This window comes from Haemorhous mexicanus, chromosome 2 (assembly GCF_027477595.1).
Source record: "Haemorhous mexicanus isolate bHaeMex1 chromosome 2, bHaeMex1.pri, whole genome shotgun sequence".
NCBI classification, from domain to species: domain Eukaryota; kingdom Metazoa; phylum Chordata; class Aves; order Passeriformes; family Fringillidae; genus Haemorhous; species Haemorhous mexicanus.
This window is the reverse complement of record NC_082342.1, coordinates 22,114,129-22,131,994: the sequence shown is the minus strand read 5'-3', so window position 1 is coordinate 22,131,994 and position 17,866 is coordinate 22,114,129.

Here is a 17,866-nt window from a genome sequence, read left to right as displayed (position 1 = left end):
CTAAAATTGAAATGTGCTACTATTGTTCCCATGGGGTAAGCCGCAGACTCCTCCTGTCGGAGCTGTCACTAATCAGCTATTCTCCTATCTGCCTTTAGTAGTTGAATGTTCTGGTCTAAAAGTAGCACCTTCTGTGTAGCCATGCTCTTAGTTGCCAGTCTCATCCTAAATCCAAAGACCCTCCTGCAAAGGACCGCTGGTTCTGTAGTCAACCAAGGAAAAAACACCCGTCCATCCATGCTTTCTGATTTAAAATATTAGGGTATGATGTCCCTAAACAATTCTCTGCAGTTGAACACTACTTATCTTTGGCATGTTCCTTCAACTCACTCGCAAGTCATTCATGCCTTAGGTTATTGGGAGAATTGCTTCATTTGAAGATGATTCAAAGGGGTATGAGAATACTTTTGTGCTTCTGCTATGAGGATACTTTTCAAATCCATACAAACTTCCTGCAAATGCAAAAACCTGCATCCTGTATTGTCCTAGCTTACAATATCAAAATGCATCCTATTCCCACCCTCAAGAACTGAGGAAACCAGGGGTGGCATCGTTTTTTCCTTCTCTCCTGTTAGTGGGCCCATCAATGTCTTGCCACATGACTCAGAGATAACTCCCTCCAGGAGCCATTTCTGTTTCACGGGTAATCAAGGACCCACATCATGACTCAGAATGATATCAGCCCATTGGGAGATGCTCTGCCCAGGGGGTAGGAGCTAAGCATCCCCACCTGGATATCATCTGGGTTTTGGAAGGCAAGAAGCACTATTTCTACTGCATTGCCAGAGGAACGGCCGCCCTTAGCCACTGGTTTTCCAGAGGACGAGAGCTACCAGATGGTTTCTACAGAATCACCACTTCAACAAGACCATTTCATCCAAACTGCTTTCACCACCCTAACTAGCAGGATGTCAGCTTGTATTCTGACTCTGTCAGTGGTTTTTCTTTTGTACTCTTGCATGGATTTGGGTTTTTTCCCCTTTTCATAATAAACTGGATTTCTGACTTGGAGTCTTGCTGCGGTGCTGGATTTCTTCAGCCCAACTAGCTCCCGACACCGACAGCGAGAGTGGGCCGCCCCAAGAAAGCTGTCGAATCCGGGCTGCAGCTGTAGGGCACAGCTGCTCTACGGCACAGGTGGACTGCCTTGGGGATAGAACTGCGCTGAGGGCAGGGACAAGGAACAGGGAGAGGTCTTCTGCATATTTTTCAGTTTACTCCCTGGAGGGTCAAGGACAGAAAGACAATGATTCAAAGGCATCCATCAACTTCTAAATGGGGGGAAGGTCCCAGGGGAGGATACAATCTTTAACCAACTGGGAGAAACTGGGGGTGGTAGACAAGGAGGGGAATACAATGTTGAAACCAGTAGGGGGACTACAGGGGAGGAGAATAACTTGAAGAAACCACTGGGGTTTTGAAGGGTACAAAATTGAGAGGGAAGTTTCTAGAGAAAGGGGCAGGCTTGGGGAGGGGTTGATGTTCAATGGGAGAAGGAACAGGGAACAAAAGGGCAGGTCTTTGGGGAGAGGGACAGCTAGGGCAAAAGCCAACAATACTGGGGGGAAAGGAACAATCCATTCATAATAACATATGCTATAACAGCACAAAATAGGAAGCCTTAGAAAACGGACTACTAGAACTGCAGTACAATAATAAACACACACTGCAACAGAGTGTCTCACTGGTTTGGCTTTCAAAGCCGAAGAGGTGCCAACCTAAAAATTTCCCAACTTCAAGGTTAACTGGCTGCAGTTTTGATTTCCTTCTTAAATATATCACCAAGGCGCTATCAGCTTCTGTAATTGGCTCAGAAGCATGTCTGTTCTTAGTGCCAAGCAGGGATTCACTTTGCCAGGCATGGAGGAAGCTTCTAGGAGCTTTGCACAAAAAATCACTTCTGTGGCTGGCTTCTTCCCTCCCCACCAAAAACCAAGCCATGCCAAACCAACACCTTAACTAATTCGTAGTACTTAGTACGCATCCAAGAATGTCTTTTAAACGATGCTTTATGTTTTTGACCAAACGCACTGAAAAGAAGTGGATCCATAATATTGATAAAAATTGTTCCAGTTCAATAGAAATATTGGGTCATGCAACTCTAGATTACATAGCTGTTTTTTTGTACAATACCCAGAGGCTTTTTTCACCTTCATGGAAGAGCCTAAATGAGGGATGTGGGAGTCCAGGCGGCTCTCCAAAATGCAGTTTATTCCATCCAAGACGTTGCAGCAGTCCAGGGTAGTGGGCAACAGAGCCTGAGCCTACAGCTGTCAGCTCTAGCTGCAGGCAGGCCTGGAGACCCTTTGGTTTTGGCACTTTGCTGAGCATCTTCATACAGTAGAACCAATCTATCCCTTAACTATTATCTATAGCCTATCCTAACGACTCTAATTACCATATGTTGCTATTCTCCACTCACTAAAAGTCAGTATATTACAGTTGAAGCGGAAAGTTGTTTTTCAGTTTTCTTGACAGTGGAAAATTTGGAGAGCTTTTTCTGCTTGCAGCATTTGCTGACTTGTTTGCCTGTGCTAGCTTCCTGCTTGGTAAAAACATCTTCTTGTTTGGGGTGGGTTTATCCTTTGCTGTAAGTCATAAAACCCTCTTCTAACTAAGGTATCCTCGGTTATCCAGTAAGACTGGCTCAGCAATTCTTTTCTTCTAGATCAAAACTTGCTTCCAACTCTATTCCTTCTTCAGACTCCACATTGAAAAATCTTTCTGCCAAGCATACATATCTGTGAGACTTTCTCATCAAACTTTCATCTTTCCCAACACCTCTAAAGAAATGTTTCCTGATGGTTTGGATCAGAAGATCCAGTATTGCCATCCTGAGATTTTTCATTCAAAACCCATAAGCTGTGCTCAAGGTTTTGCCTATGTTCTTTGTTGTGCCTTGCATCTATTTTGGCTAGAAAGCCAGTGTAGATGATGTCCTTGCTGCAGTAGCCATGGGAAATAAGGTGGAGTGTCTGGCTGATGTACCGGGATGTAGACTATCCAGCACTCCCCCAGGGAGGCCAGGATCCCTAAAGGAATAGAATATTGGCTATGCTCTGGGAGTTTTACAGAGAGAAAGATCCTCACAGCTCAAATGATTTGTCTCCTGGAGTTCTGAGGAGTATGTGGTGAAGAAGAAGGCTGCTGTCTTTTCCAAGAATCTTCCGTGCATTCAAGAGGATCATTGAACTTCTTGTCTGAGAATGAAAGAAATATTAGTAGTAATTAGTACTTTTTCTCTGTCTGTGCATCACTGATTGAATTTGGGTAGGCAATATTTTTTTAATTTATTTATTTGAATTATTCATCATAAGGTCTTCCAAATTCCCAAATTCTGCTTCACTTCTTTCTGTTGTAGGCCAGTCTGGTTCATCTTCTCTTCTACTGTATTATTGCAGACCATATCTGAATGGATTTTTTTTTTCATTTTGAACACTTGGTTTAAACTGAATGAACAGAACGCTTTATTTATCCTTATTTGACCAGTTTGCAAGGAAATACAGAATTTTGAAGAGAAGTGACGCGACTCCACTTGAGGTTTTCAATGGAAGAGAAGAATGACGATGTCCTACATTCACAGCATTGTTTACAGTAACATTGCAGCTAGTTTCCAGCAACGAAGGTCAGGTTCTGGAAGCAGGCATGCATGATTGTAGAGAAGTCTAAAAAGTTTCAGTTTGGCCGCTTTTCTTGAAAAATAGCTAATATGTCTCAAGGTTGTGCTGAATCTTGTTGTACAGACACTTCTTTTGAGGTCTGAACTCCTTGCTGGACTTCTGTATCTAAGAATCAGATACAGTAAACGTATGTTTCCTTATATGCTGTAAGAATTTGGTTCTAATCTAGAAGAGCAAGAAAAGGTTGCCATATTAATACAAGGTAAAGAACCTGCTAAGAAAGCAGTTAATGGACTGCTTTTTTTATTGGAGCAGTGATTTAGTGGTTTGATGGGTTTTTTTTTTTTTGCTTCTCAATAGAATTTAAGAAGTGGTGGGGTAAGAATGTGTGGATGTTTATAGGTTTGCCTTGAAAGAAGAATTACAGGGGAAACTGTTGTAAAGAATTGATGCAGAGCTCTATGCATTAATGCACTCTTCCGTACAGAGTTTCAGAAGTGAAAACCAAGAGGAGAGAGTGCCGACAAGATGAGAGTGCCGATTTACTAGAATGAATTCAAGATAGCATTCTTTTCTCTCTGAATTACAGCTCTAAACCTCAGGGTAGTAATAGGAAGTACATAACAATCTCAAAGATTTAAAAATGGATGATGAAGTTTTATATCCAGTAAACTGTAAGGCTTCACATTTTAACCTGGTTTGCATTTTGGCAAAAGCCTGGAATCTTCTGCAATTTGCCAGATAACAAGGGATTTAGAACAGGAAGTATGCAAGTAATCATTTGGAGCCTTCATCTCCCTTCTTCGAACAATGGATACATTTATTATGCTCCTATTTTTATTCCATCAGGGGATTTGATCATGGAAATGTCTAGTCATTCTTTTCTTGTTTTCAACCCCTCAAAGAGCATGAATCCAAACTCTTCAGAAGTTCTTGATCTGTAACGGTGACAAGCACTATACTGGTAAGAGTCAGTGGACATTAGCAGATCCCCTATGCCAGCCCCCTATGGCGGGCAGTTCTGGCAGGACTGATGTTTGAGGGGCTGGAATTCTGTGAAATAGAACATTCTATGAATGGGGAAAATGGAAACAGATTCTGAACGTTCAACCCAACACGTGAACAAGTACTAGGGCAGGTAATTTTCTGTGGAAATTTCTTTAGCCCCAGTGTTGTGGATGATGATTACTCTTCCTACCTCCTTTGGTCAGCTGCCAGCACAGTCACGTTACTCCGCTTATGGACAGAAAACCAGAAGAAGTCATTTTTGAACAAAACACCCAGCAGGACCTTAGAGTGTTTTTGCTGCAAAATGTTTCAAGGCAGATAGGGAAACAATTCCATTGTAGAGAGTGTGCTGAGAAGACAAGTTTGGAAGTTAAAAACCATGGGATCTGTTTCTATATATGTCACTGATTTTGCTTATTATCAATTTGGTGGGGTTTCTTGTTTTGTTGTTTTTTTTTTTTTGGTTTTTTTTGTTGTGTTTTTTTTTTTTTCCTGCATCCTTGAGATGAAAGCATAAGACAGAAAAGTACGGTAAAGTTAAAATACTTTTGAGATGGCTTGTGCTGAAAAACTTGTAGCTACTGCTAAGGCTGCTAAGGCCCATAAGCCAGGTCCTGTTTCATTTCTGAGAAGCTATAAAATTCCCATTGGTAATTTAGTTCTAAGCATCTGTTGTTATGGTGGAGATGCAAATTAAGAAGAACAATTTTTGAATCTGTAGGGATGTATTTACCATTTTGGAGCTGCCTTTTCAGTCTCTGAGCCATCAATGAAAAGAAGGAGAAGAATCTACACTCTTTTCAACCTGTGGACCATCCACTACTGTCCACGTGCTCAGATTCAAAGCCAAACAATCCTGTCGGGCCTGATTGGGAGGAATTATTTGGATTCAAAATACTACACTAGTATTTGATTTCCATCAGCACAGTCCATTGGGCACGAATTTTGATATCAATAGAACCTTTCACGGGGATCCATCTTTCTCACCTGCAGCACATTTTAAAGAGAAGAGGCATTGTTGAATGGCTTCAGTGAAAAAAAAATCTTAAATGCACTCTGAATGGAATTGAGATCCAAAGGAGCCAGTATTTCAAGAAAGCCTGAGATGTTGTCTGCCATGAGATCCCTTCTAAGAGGTTCTATTAAGGTACCAAATTCTTCATCAAAATACTGTCAGATTGGTCAGAGGGGAAAAGCAAACTTTTTGAATGGTCCTTTGGGAAGACAGGGCTTGCAGCGAATTTAGTACTTGCTGCTAGGTTGCCTACATTCCAGGAAAGAGTATTAAATACTGAAATTTGACCGATGGTGGATGAAGTCTTTGTGACTGTGAAAGTCCAGTGCATGGCAATCTCAGAAAGGAACCCATCAAAGCCCCTGAAATGCCAACACACAAGTTGTGAGTTGGCAGTGCATGCCAGGTTTTAGCAAACCACAGCAAAATGCTGATTGCAAAACGAGGCCATCAAGTCACATCCGGTATGAAGCAGTAGGAAAGAGGAAAGCAGCTGAGAGCGTCAACCCTGCTAAGTAGTCTCAGTATTCTTATTGCCATTAGCAGAAATGTGAAATGAGTCTATAAAAATTACAAAGGAGGCAAAAGAAAAGGGAGTGATGACTCCTCTGGCATAGTGTTTCCTAACAGGGATCTTCAAAATCCTGTAAAGATTCTCTCATCCTTGAAACTGAAGGAAGGTATTAATGGCAGTAAGGAAATGGCATCAAATGCTAGAAAGACTCTGGGCAGTGTACTTCTAGACAGAAATGCCACTGATGGAAAACCGACTAAACTGGCACCAATGCAGCAGCATTGTACTAAAGCCCAGAAATTGTCCACGGCTTCACTCTCTGCCATTCCTTTCATATGCACACAGCAGCTCTGCAACATTCCTACTCATCATCTCCTTGGCAAACTGGGCGTGAGGGTCCGTAGTGACGCAGAGTCCCCAGGCAGGTGCAAAGGAGACCCGCTTTCTTGCAAAAGCCAGGCTTTTGAAGCAGTCAGGCCTTTATCGCTTTAAGCCGCAACAAACATAATTCAACCAACCGTCATACCCCACGCTGTGAACACGCAATGCTTCTAGAACTTCTTGATCTACCTCTAATTCAGCTGTCTCACTTTCCTCTAGTCATTTTCTACTTAGCCAAAGTAACGGGCCTCAGCCATGGTTTTACAAGGCCTTCCTTTCGGAAAGTTCTACCTATATGCAACAGCATACCACTAGTTTCTTCACCACCAAGAGTTTAGGTAGATGGATTGGCATCTGCCCTTGCGGTGAAACACAATGGGGAGAGAAAATCCTGTTGGAGATGTTCAGTCATTCCATTTTCTAGACAGGCCAAATCAAAAGAAAAGCAAGCTATAGGATTGTGTACTTGCTCTTACAGAACACCTGCTGCCATCTGACAATGAACTAGCAGAAAATCAGCAAGAATGAGACTTGAGGCAAACAACCTTTGGAAGGGAATAATGGGTTGATAAATAAAGACAACAGGTTTCCAGGCTATCGAGATACTTTAAATGACAGCAAAGGATTTGAGAGCAGAGGCTGAACTGGTGGGGAAGGATTCAAAGAATCCCAAGAAAAACATGACCAAAGAATCAAAGAACCCCAAGAAAAATAGGGGCAACTGACCTGTTAAGGCCTTCAGGAAATCAGTGGCCGCTGATTGAGATAGGCCATTCAAGTTCATTTACTGGTGCACCTTCCACTCCTATTTCACCTGTCAGCATCACAGGGTGAATTGAGACCTTGGAATCAAGATTATTTGGGATTCTGTTCTTAGCTTTAGGAGAGAAGTACAGCAGGTGAAGTACCTGTTACTGATGTGATACCCAGGAACAGAGAGTTGACACATTTCATTGCAGTCCAATCACAACTAGCAATACTAAGAGGATAGGATTGGCGCCTTTTCATGACGCTCTTCTTGTTACGCAGCCTGCTCTGATTCTGGTGAAACTTTTTCATTAGCTTCTCTCTAAAAAGGAGAAAAACCAATTAAATGTCCCTCCCTGCTGATGCTAATCGAGTCAGAGGTCTATGAAAGGGCCAAAAATATTCGGAATTCTTCTTAGACAATGGAAATGGAAGCAGAGCTACCAATCTATTTCCTTGCAACATATCCCTAAAACTCATGCCCTTCTATTCATCACTTATGTATAGCCAGCAGTACATTCAGGAAAAGATGAAACTGACTGATGTCAGCAAGGGAAGGACTTGAAAGAACTATTCCCATGAATCATCGTATAGACAGTAACTCTAGCATTAAAATCAGAACCCTTTTAGTAAGTATCACTTATGGGAAATTCAGGACTCCTGCACAATGGACCAAGAGGATTAAGCAGAAGCCGTTTATGCTTTACATGATGCACTTACTCATTCTGACTCTCTGCACACGCTAGTCACGCTTTTCTTATTGGTGCCTTTGTCTTGTCCACGCATTCTGCGTGCACCTCTCAGAAGATGTGTTTCCTTACAGTCCAGGTACTTTGCCCCCCCCCCCCCCCCCCCCCCCCCGTTTTGGAGTTCTTGTGGTCTTGGAATTTAGTTTCTCAGCTTTTCCTCTCTTGTTTTAGCAAGGCTTATGTCTTGATGAATTCCAGAGGGCCCTGAGAAAATTCTGAGAAGAACCGTTCCACGCTGGATGGCTGGTGCAGCCCGTAGTCTAAGCGGTTCAGATACATTGTCACAATTGCCCCTTCTTCTTGCACCAGCCAGATCTTTTCCAATGTCATTTTTAGCAAGAGGCACACCAGTTTCACCATGCATGGAAGAACACAAAGCAATGAAATAATGACTACTGGTAAAAACAAAGCTCCATTTACGAGATCTTTCAACCACCCAGTTCTTTCCCATCCCTCAAACCATTGATGCAAACCCCACTCGTTCCCAGTCAATTTCTTCATATTGTCTTGTACTTGTGTGAGTTTCGTATGAATGGCTGCAGAATGGTCCAAAAGATTCATGCAACATATTCCTTATAAAATTCCTAACACTCGTACCCATGTGCTAGTAACAATAAATCTATTTCACCTCCTATTTGCAGTGTGCTATATCTAATAGGATCTACGTCAGGGAGCACCTGACTTAAAATAGAAGAAGTTACGATAAGTCGTTTGAACATCCAGCACCCCAAATGATTAAAAGCAGCCAAACCTTGATAAGCAGCGCCATCTAACGTAAGGAAGAACACAGTTATTCCTGCTGGAACGAGCAAAACTCGACATAATGGTGCCAATCACGTCTTTAGCTAGTGTTCCTCTCTAGGTATTCCCGGAAACGAAAAAGCGGCTTCCTCCAGCAAAACCCATTATGAAGGTAAGAGACCCGCCGAAGAGCGGCTTCTGTTAAAAGAATCCGGCTACCGGCACCTACCTTCGGAGAGCTGCGTATGCCCGTCTTCTGCGTCTCTTGCCGCCTAGACCTTAGCGAAAAGCTTTTCCAGGCATTTTCTCAAAAAGGAACTCTGCCAGCACAGCAAGCGACCCGCGACGGTTTTCATGAAGGTACTCGAGTTCTTACCATCTCCTGGAGAAAAGAAAAAGTAAGATTGACCAGGAAGTGCTGCATAAGGTTTAGAAGGATGCAAAAGAAAGCTGTCCAAGAACTTTTTCCCTACTTATGGTAATGCAAGTTGAAACTGTTGGGAAGTGGTTAGTTATCGTTTTCCCTCAGTTTCAGAGCTGCTCACTTAATCCCAGTGCTGTGCGGCTTCGTTCTTGGACGTCTCAGCATCGGCCGAGCTCTCCGGCTGCCGGAGGCGAAGAAGCGGCTTTTTCGCGCCCAGAGCTTTCTGCCGGTCGCGGTGCGCTCCGAACCGCGGCTTCTGCCGAAAGCCGCCGGGGACCGGCACCTACCTTCGGACAGCTGCGTATGCCCGTCTTCTGCGTCTCCTGCCGCCTAGACCTTAGCGAAAAGCTTTTCCAGGCATTATCTCAAAAAGGAACTCTGCCAGCACAGCAGCGTCCCACGACGGTTGTCATGAAGGTACTCGAGTTCTTACCATCTCCTGGAGAAAAGAAAAAGTAAGATTGGCCAGGAAGTGCTGCATAAGGTTTAGAAGGATGCAAAAGAAAGCTGTCCAAGAACTTTTTCCCTACTTATGGTAATGTAAGTTGAAACTGTTGGAAAGTGGTTAGTTATCGTTTTCCCTCAGTTTCAGAGCTGCTCACTTAATCCCAGTGCTGTGCGGCTTCGTTCTTGGACGTCTCAGCATCGGCCGAGCTCTCCGGCTGCCGGAGGCGAAGAAGCGGCTTTTTCGCGCCCAGAGCTTTCTGCCGGTCGCGGTGCGCTCTGAACCGCGGCTTCTGCCGAAAGCCGCCGGGGACCGGCACCTACCTTCGGACAGCTGCCTATGCCCGTCTTCTGCGTCTCTTGCCGCCTAGACCTTAGTGAAAAGCTTTTCCAAGCATTATCTCAAAAAGGAACTCTGCCAGCACAGCAAGCGACCCGCGACGGTTTTCATGAAGGTACTCGAGTTCTTACCATCTCCTGGAGAAAAGATAATGTAAGATTGGCCAGAGAGTGCTGCATAAGGTTTAAAAGGATGCAAAAGAAAGCTGTCCAAGAACTTTTTCCCTACTTATGGTAATGTAAGTTGAAACTGTTGGAAAGTGGTTAGTTATCGTTTTCCCTCAGTTTGAGAGCTGCTCATTTAATCCCAGTGCTGTGCGGCTTCGTTCTTGACGTCTCAGCATCGGCCGAGCTCTCCGGCTGCCGGAGGCGAAGAAGCGGCTTTTTCGCACCCAGAGCTTTCTGCCGGTCGCGGTGCGCTCCGAACCGCGGCTTCTGCCGAAAGCCGCCGGGGACCGGCACCTACCTTCGGACAGCTGCGTATGCCCTTCTTCTGCGTCTCTTGCCGCCTAGACCTTAGCGAAAAGCTTTTCCAAGCATTTTCTCAAAAAGGAACTCTGCCAGCACAGCAAGCGTCCCACGACGGTTATCATGAAGGTACTCGAGTTCTTACCATCTCCTGGAGAAAAGAAAAAGTAAGATTGGCCAGGGAGTGCTGCATAAGGTTTAGAAGGATGCAAAAGAAATTTTTCCAAGAACTTTTTTTCAGCTTATGGTAATGAGCTATACTGGAGGCTCAGACCATTCTTCTTCTTGGAATTGGTGAAGGATGCACAAGCACTGCTGATTGTGCTTCCTTGTGGTACAGGTAATAAATAGTTGATTGTTTTATTAAAAAAACACTTGAAATGCTAAGAGACAAATTTTAAAGCATAATTAATTGGAGAAAGATTCCTAAACTTGTGGCCGGTTTCCCCAACCCATCTATTGATTGCAAACGACATTCCTTGCTGTTGTTCTGGTGCATGAACCAAAGCCCAGTGATGTCTACTACTTAAGAAAGAGGTTCTACCTCCTTACTAGAAGATGTTCTTACCCTTTTAAAACACTACCCCGAACATTAAGAACAAGAGATTACCTGATGAAGTAATGAAGTGCTTTGGTTGAAAGTAAATTGCATTTGAAGGAAACGGGTTTGGGGGCGAGCACAGGAAGATCTCCGAAGTAGAGTGCCAGCTTAGAGATAAGTGAAGCAATTCAGGAATGTCTTTCCGTGATAATAGTTTACAGATCTTTCTGCACAACAGGTAACAACCAGCATCAGAAATGTGTGCAAATAACAGACTACTCACTACAAGGTTGTCATCCATGAGTGGTAAGGCAACTCAGACTCATAGCAGTGGTTTTGCTCTTGTGCCTCATAGAATAGACAGAAAAGAATGAGGAAAACTAATTTTTCCATCTAGTTTCTTTCAGTATTGGTTCCAGGACTATTTTCCTACCCTCAGGAGACAGCAAAAACTGTCAACAACTGAAATGCTTCAGAACTTGAAATGATCTGAATGGCAAATATTTCTCCTCAAATAAAATTTAAAACGTAAGTCATAACGGTAAAACAGATCGAGCTATTTAAAGATGAATGTTCTAGACTTACTAAAACATTCCCAGAGATAACTATTGTGTCCTAAATCTGTTTAAAAGTCCAGAGTTCCTGGTAAAAAACTTCTATGCAGATGAGGTAGCTACATGATAGTCTCTTTCCAGCTTAATTATACTCTTCACTCTCACCACCTCTACCAGTTGATTTTCGTCAGTTCTTAGAAAACAGTACTTTAACCTTTTTAGTTCTATGAAAAAAAATGACAGTGACAAGAGTTCTTTGCACTGCCTGTTTTCTGAGAAGCCTGACCATCAAGCCTTAGGAACTTGATCATGAGTTTTATTTCATCTCAAAGTAAATTTTAAGGGCGTGGCAGAGAGAATAGGAGCCTCATGCAAAACAGTTTAGGCTTCTAATTCTTGTATTGCCCTACTTACCTACGACAAGAACTGGAAAGAGGATAGATTCCAGTTAGCAGCTGTTAAACATTTGCACATACTCTTCCGCTAAAGAAGAGGTCAAGGATGGTTTTCTGGCCCTCCCTCCACAAGCTGCAGCTTCCTTCAAGGCACTTTCACCTGCTGTGGCATGGAGCTTTCCAGCAGCTGCACTGTAGGTATGTGTTCCTCCATGGTTCTCTAGGGACTGCTGGGAGACAACCTGCTTCACTAGGATATCTCCAGGGACTGCGGGGGATTCTTTGCTCTGTCAACTGGAACACCTCCTCCTCCTTGTCTTACTGTAGTATCACGGAGCTGCTTCCCATACTGGTTTTTCCCCTCACTTGCCATTGCCCATTCATATGTTTTGTGCTTTTGACAATATATTCTCACAGAGACTGATGGGCTCAGTTGCAAAAATGTGTCTTGCTAGAAAATGACATGCTCTACAAAACCATGATTTTATAGAAAAGAATAGTGGAAGTACAAATATACTGCTAAAGGTCCGGAAACTTGACAGTGCTTCATTGTAATACATCCCCTGATTTTGCCTTCTTTCTCCTTAAGATCTGGAAAGAATACTGGGCAGGAGACAGTGTTGTTTCAAGGAAAAGACTTTTTTAGGATTCTAGGGTGCATCTTCAACTTTCTTGAGAAAATTGAGAAAAGGCCCTTTGTCTTTTGTGATAAATATCATTAGGCAGTAGGGACAAATTCTGACCAACAAGAGCAGGTCAAAATCTGGTGAGATCAAGCAATATACCTTGAGTGGCCAGGACAGAATCATAGAGTGGTAGAATCAGTTGAATTGGAAGGGGCCCGTCAGGAGCATCAAGTCCAACTTCTGGCCCTGCATGGGACCTTCCCCAAGAATCACACCAGATGCCTGAGAGCAATGTCCCAAAGGTTCTTGAACTCAAGATAGGTGTGATGCTGTGACCACACCCTGGAGAGACTCTTCCAGTGCCCAGCCATCCTCTGGTTAAAAAACTTTTTCCTGATACCGGACCTGAGCCTCCCCTGACTCAGCTGCATGCTATTTCCTCCAGTTCTGTCCTTGTAAACCTCATTGGAGAACTTTCTGATACCTTCATGTCTTTTTTCATTGTGGTACCCAAAACTGCCCCCAAGCACTCAAGGTGAGGCCGCCCCAGAACACAGCAGAGCAGAGCAGAGCAGAGCAGGACAATGCCCTCTCTTGCCCAGCTGGTGATACTGTGCCTGATGCACCCCAGGACAGGCTTGGCCCTCCTGGCTGCCAGGGCACTGCTGATACCCATTTAGCTTGCCATTGGCCAGGAGCCTGGCTTCCTTTCAGCCTCTGGCTCCCTAGTCTATACACACACACAGAGCAGGATTGCCCTGTCCCAGGTGCTGAATCCAGCACTTGTCATCGCACAACTCCCTAAGGTTGGGGATTGCCTGTGGGAATCCTTGGAAACAGAGGATTTTGGGAAAGCTGCAAAAGGCAGGCCTCAGAGCCAGCAGAACTGTGCTTGGAGCTAAGCAGTAGTCATAAGGTTTGTCAGCAGAAAAATGATAGAAGAAGTAGAGAAGTAAGGACAAATAGAACAATGGCCTGTGTATTAAAGCTTGACCAGAAGAACTCCCTAAGCTACAGCAAAGTAGATCTAGCCAGATGTTAGGAAGTTCTAAGCTTAATAATGGAGCTCTGTGCATTCTATCTTAAGGCTTACAAGCAGGTCTTTTATTCAAAAGAAGCAAGCGTTCTTTGAACCAAAGTTCTGTGTGCTTCTAGGGATCGGAAAGAACTACTGTCAATATGCTTTTGCTTTGTGGGATTGGTCAAAAAGCTTTTCAAGTAAGTTGTAACATGAAGTTCTTTTTCTGCTGCTGGGGACGTGAGCTGCTGGCATCTTCCCACTGTCATAACCATGTCATGAGACTGATGCTGGAAAATACAACAGCTTGGGACGCCTTCCCCAGCAGTCCCGCCCCTTTCGTGATTTGTGCATTGACTCCCGGCCAGCCATAATTGCCCATCTCTCTTATTTGTCAAGATCTCTCTGCAGTGTCTCACTGGCCTCAAGGGAGTTAGTTGACAGCTCCTCCCAATGTAGCGTCTCTGGCAAACTTGCTTAATATTCCTTCAAGTGCCGAGTCCAAGTGGTTCAAAAGATGTTGAAGAGAACTGGCCCAAGGACGATACTGTCTTAGCCACTGAAATTAGCGCTTCATGCTTCTTCTTGCTCCTTAGTGCAGAAATCACAACAAATATCTTCTTTCTTTCTTTTCTATCCATGCAGATATCTTTGCTTATGCTCATGCTTTTTATCCCAACAGCAGCTGACACGACATTTACATACAGAGCAAGAGCACGCTTTTCCTGCTGTTACTAGACTTAACAATTTTGCAATCTGTCAATCAGATACCTTTGCAACTGAAGTCAGACCTTCAGCATTTCTCATCAAAAGAGTAGAATGTCCTCAGAAGTAGAGAAAACTTTGCTGCATACTCTGTAAGCCTGCAGAATAGATCATAAGGAGTTAGCATCACAATCATTTCAGCACTGACCCTATACTTGAGCAGGGAAAAAACTTCAAAGAAGAGCTAATTAATGCAGCAACATAATCTAAGGAATAAAACAACTAGGATCTTCCAAACTGGTCCCTGCGGTAGAAATGTACTTGTAAGAATACAGAAGGTAAAAGATATGGTTTGGAAAGGCTACATCCTTGCTAAGCTAAATTGGATCTCATCCTGTAGATGAAAGATCAAGAAGCTCAAAGTGGAGCTAGAGAGACATGTCCAGATCATGAGATAGAGCAAAGCATTTTTCAAGAGAATTAGGCATTTTGGTGGACTGGGCAGTTAGGTTAAATCTGCCACACTTACTCACTTTTGGGGACTGAATTGTGGAGTGCTAAACCATATCTGCTGCTCTAGAAAGTAAAAGAGACATATCCAAATGGTATGGCTAGTGTGAGGACTCTCACTCTCTCTTGCTAAACACTTCATAAGCTATTAACCGGTCATAGGAACAAAATGAAATAAAGCCATTATACCATCTTGGAATGGAAAAATATGTTCAAAATATTTTTTTCCTTCTGTTTTCTTCCTCTTTTTTTTTTTTTTTTTTTTTTTTTTTTTTTAATCCCAGAAGATACGATTCATAATTTCAACCATTCTGGAATGCTTTCAACAGATGAAGCCAGCATAGTATTTTTCTAACAGGCTCTTGCCCCTTACCTTCTTCATTACTGTTTTGGAATATACTCCACAGTCATTTGATCTCAGTCAGTTTTTTATCTCTCTCCCCCCAAGACAAATTTTAAAGGACTACCTAACCACTAAAAATCATCATTTCTCTGGTTTCTCAAAGCTTTTTGAGAAAGTTGTTTTGTTTTGGTTTTTTCATATTGCATCATTCCTAATGTCTTCAGACCTACTACAAGTGGAAGTTCAAATAAATCTTATCTTAAAGAGACCGTGAAAGATAACGAACTGCCAGTCTTGGTATTTTGTATTTTTCTAAATCCTTTTGATTTCAAGGTTGCCTTCCTGAATGCGCAGTTTAATTAGAAAACATTGGGTTTCTAAAGGAGACCCAGTTCAATTGCTTCTGCAAGTTCACCTTCATTTTGTAGGATTGTACTTCAAGAAATCTTCTTTCATTCAAACATTAAAAGAATAGATTTGACATCATCTGTGACCCTTTCATCTCTCTCATCTGTATTTCATTGCGTGAGTTTCACAGTTGCCTCCAAGAAGATTCCTTTCAATTCGCATAGCATGTTATCTGAAGATCTGTCTGCTTTCTTCACTTGCTTGAATGGGAAGACATGGGAAATACATTCTGAAGGTTATCTTTTATAGTCTACTTTTACCTACCAGTGTGCTTCTATTGACTAGAACCAATTTCAGCTGGAAAGAACATATTGTTCTGATCCGCTCCTACCAAGGGGGGATGATGTTTTCTTAACTGATCTCGGAGGGCAAAAGACAAGATGGAAAAGGGATTGCAGTATCACTCCAAACAAATGCACCTTTCTAGAATGACCACAGCAAATGCCTTCAAGGAATTAGGGAGAGGAAAAGAATAGAAAAGAGGGGGAGAAAGAGAGAGGGAGTATAGCTACCAAATGGAGAGAGATGAAGTCCTCGCAGCCCAGCCGATGGAGTTCTCCTAGGGGAGATCTCAGAGTCCTGGTTATCTCAAGGTTCTATTCTAGTCCATTGCTGAGGGGGGAAACAGATCTAGAAATGGCTGAGGGGGAGCAGATACAATAAAGAGCAAGTCTATTGAAATTGCTGAGGGGGAAAATGGTATTGAAGACGGGTACAGACAGTCTATGTTCTCAGCAGGAGAAGTCAATATCAATATCAGCAGTGAGTGGGAGCTATTGTTTCAGGACTGGTTTCTATAGGAAACCAGTCTAGGTCCCGCCAACACATCTGCAGGCAACACTTAGCAGGCATCCTGTTTCAGTCAGGCCAGTAGCCCTGGATCAGAATTACGGGCGTCTCAGCCTCAGTCCTTGGGAGGGGGGCTTCAATCTGCGTCCCTCACGGTGGTAGTGGAGCAGATGAAGGATTTTCCATGGGGCGGCTACCACAGTTGCCCCAGCAAGTTCATCTGGCCAAGAGGTGGGAAAATTCCTGGGCTGGTGTCACGAAGCACGTGCAGGCCCATAGGTCGCCTCGCCCCTTGGCAGGCCCTGCTAGAAGCAGTCACTGTAGACACAGCTGCCAACAATCACTTGGCAGGCCAGAATTCTGCTCAGGGGCCTCAGGATTTCTGGCATTCCTCTCTGACCGGCATGCCAGCATTCCAGTCAGGGTCCTCAGGGTCCCGATGTCTGTCCTGGGGACGGTCGTGAGGCAAATGAGGGGAACTTCGGACTGTCTTTCACATGGATCAGAAAATCAGTTTACTAAAATGGCCAAAAAAGAATGTCTAACATTTAGAATTGAGGAAAAAAACAAAAACAAAACCAAACCCAAAGCATTGGAGCAATATCATTCTAGAGAATGCCATGTATCTATGAAAAGTACAAAAAACTTCTGTTTTCAAATGCACTTACAAATCACCTTTTTGCATCTGTTTTGGGTTTTTTTTTTGTTTTTTTTTTTTGGTTTTTTTTTTTGTTTGTTTGTTTGAAAGCTCTGACACTTATCTGATTCTTTTTTGAGCTACTTCAGCTCATTAATCTGGTAAGAAAGCAGCTAAAAGTAAAGAGAAAAACCTATGGGGACCAGGATGCCACTTCAGCCACGTTGTCGTGAAGCATTAGGTCAGCCTTCTGTGTTGTAGAAATATCTCTGTCCTAGATGAAAATCAATGCATAGCACTATCTTCTTTTAAACTTTGTCCTTGCTACTGGGTTCCTGAATGATCAAGATGCTTTCAAACCAAACAACAGCCAGCCCTCTGAGATACTCCCCAAAGTATTGCGATGGAATAACTTGATCAGGAGGAAGAGCTCGCTATGCAGAACCTGAATATGAGGTCAAGAATGCTTTGTTGTGGATTACCATAGTTTGGGATTGTTTATCTCTTACCCCACCATGTAGGTCTAGGAAAAAATTAGGTAGCCACAAGGCTTTTACAGCTGCTCTTGTATTTTGGGATAGTAAGGATTTAGGGGAGTAAACAAAACTGTGGTGAGTTTTCCTATTGACTTGATTGCTCTTTCACTTTGAATTAACTGCTTTGCATGTCAGCTAACCCATCAGCATCAATGAGAAGAATATTTTCTTCCTTCCTGCACAAAGGATGTTTCATGATGCCTGTGATGTCAGGGACTTAAAAATGAAGACCATTGTGATGGAAAGGAAGCACTGGCATGCCACAAGGTAACTGTAGTGAGCTGTGTTTCCTCCTCAGCTTCACTGTGATAGTAGAATTTTATTGAGCAGTTCCAAAACTTGGTCTTAGCATAG